Source organism: Poecilia reticulata, linkage group LG12, assembly GCF_000633615.1.
Source record: "Poecilia reticulata strain Guanapo linkage group LG12, Guppy_female_1.0+MT, whole genome shotgun sequence".
Lineage (NCBI taxonomy): Eukaryota > Metazoa > Chordata > Actinopteri > Cyprinodontiformes > Poeciliidae > Poecilia > Poecilia reticulata.
The window spans coordinates 22,810,576-22,812,634 of record NC_024342.1 but is presented as its reverse complement, the minus strand read 5'-3'; the positions used below and the strand labels follow the sequence as shown (position 1 = coordinate 22,812,634).

Sequence of the window (2,059 nt, the reverse complement as noted above, 5' to 3'; positions counted from 1 at the left end):
TGCTTTAGATTAAAGGAACAACAAAACATATTCCACGATCCAAAGTGGGAACATTTCAAGTCCAATAATGTTTGTCCACTGATGTTATTTTATCCAGCTGCTAGAGAATAAAACACACCAGTGCTAAAATATAAATATCCACAGCAGGAGAAAGTGGTTCAGACACTTCCTGTTTACGTCTCACTTTTCAGATTGGCTGTTTTCTTAATTTCATTATTTAAAAAAAAAGCAGGTTTCCTAATGAAATTGATCAGGATTCGACCTGTTTTTGTACATACRCATGTGAATGTTACAGTAATAAAACAATGAGAAGAATAATGTCTGAAGACATGGTGAGTTAAAAAACAACATTGTGTGTGTTTTTAATTAATTATATTGTTTAWTAAAACTTTTTGAATCTGTGGACCCTGCACCAATAAAACCCAAACTAATGAACTTAACAGCAGCAGGTTTACAGACAAAACTTTGCTCTGAATTTCCAACATCACAACTTTGTTGCGACTATTCAGACCRTTCTACACTGCAAAAACACAAAATCTTACCAAGTATTTTYATCTACATTCTAGCGGAAATATATTAGTACACRTAAAATAATATAAAACCAGCTTATAAGTAACTTATAAGAACTTGTTTTAAATAAATAATTTCTTAATATTGATTTTTTTTCTAAAGTCCTAGTTCCATAGGCAGATTGTTTCACTTCTAACATGAGAAAAATGTCTTGTTATAAGTGAAATAATCTGCCCATGGAACTAGTACTTTGTTACTAGGTAACAGGCTGGGCGTGGCTAGGGTTGCTAGGTAACGGCGCAGTGGAATATTCCACYAGTGGAACTAGAACTTTTTCAAGCCCAAATATTTTGCTGAGAAGTTACTTGTAGGTTAATTTGTCTTATTTAAAGTGTATTAAGATATTTGCACTATAAGTCGGACCAAAAATACTTTGTAACATTTTGTGTTTTTCTAGTGTACAATTATAGTTTGTTATTGATGAATGTGATGAGCTAAAGCAATCCTCCACATTATGTGTGTTGGTACAGATATACATCTAARACATTGGCATTGGGGGGAAAAAGCAATAAAAACCTCTGGCCTAGTCAAAGTCCARACCTAAATCCAGTTAATACTCAATAGCAATGCTTGAAAACTGATGTTCACAGAAGATTCTTTTGGAAAATGTTGCTGGTATTGATGGAATTGCACCAAATATTTGTAAAAGAGCTTCTGGTATTTATTGTGGGTCAGTTGAGTTATTTATGCCTCTGTTTTGTCTGAGTCTCTCAGCAGCAGGAAGTGGTGGGTGGACGGGTTTCCCTCAGCTTCCTCCGTTCTGCTCCATCTTGTGGTCGGTTCTTGGTAAAGCGGCATCGGACTGCAGATCTATTCCATATTTTCTAGAGTTTTCATGGCCTTTAAAATAAAATAAAAAACTAAGATTAATCTCAGCAAAATCTCACAAAATTTTCAACTTTTGAAACTCAGAAATTTTCRTGCATATTTATTTATTTTTAATAAAATTATCTGAGATATTTTAATCTGATATCTTAATGTAAAAATCTGGGATTTTTTGCTCTTGCACATTTTTGATTTTTGCATTTTGACATTTCTGTTCTTTCTAGAAAATTTCAGAGATTAATCTCAAAATTTGGTGAAAATTTACTGTTTTACATACCATACCATCACAACTGTGATTGTTTTAATAAATATGTAAAAAAAAAAAAAAAAACCTGACAATTGTAAAAGTTACATACTGGAACTTTAATGAAACAAAATCATTTAAAATTGGAATCAAATTGACTAAAACACTTTAAAATACCTTTGAGTTGCGTCATTCCATTGATAAATCGGACATATCTGTGTAGAAACGGCTCCAGTTCCTCCCTGCTCAGCTGATGTGGACACAAACAAGACTTTAATCTACAGCTGAGCGAATCCCAGTTTCCCTCCTAACCAACTGCAGAACAGCAAACTATCCCAAACTGTCTAAACACAGACTGCTGTGTGTGCTTTCTCTCCCTCTCTCTGCTGCTGGAGCCGCAGAGCTGTCATAGCAACCCAC

The 2,059-nt window shown here is 34.0% G+C and overlaps 1 long non-coding RNA gene across 1 annotated transcript; it reads right to left on the bottom strand.

Annotated features, from left to right (window-relative positions):
* Nucleotides 1-1,207: 1,207 nt before the first annotated feature.
* LOC103473969 (uncharacterized) lies at nucleotides 1,208-2,005 on the bottom strand. Its single transcript, XR_535094.2, has 2 exons — nucleotides 1,817-2,005; nucleotides 1,208-1,410 (listed from the first exon to the last, which is right to left on the bottom strand). It is a non-coding gene; the product is annotated as an uncharacterized LOC103473969 (long non-coding RNA).
* Between the last annotated feature and the right edge of the window lie 54 nt (nucleotides 2,006-2,059).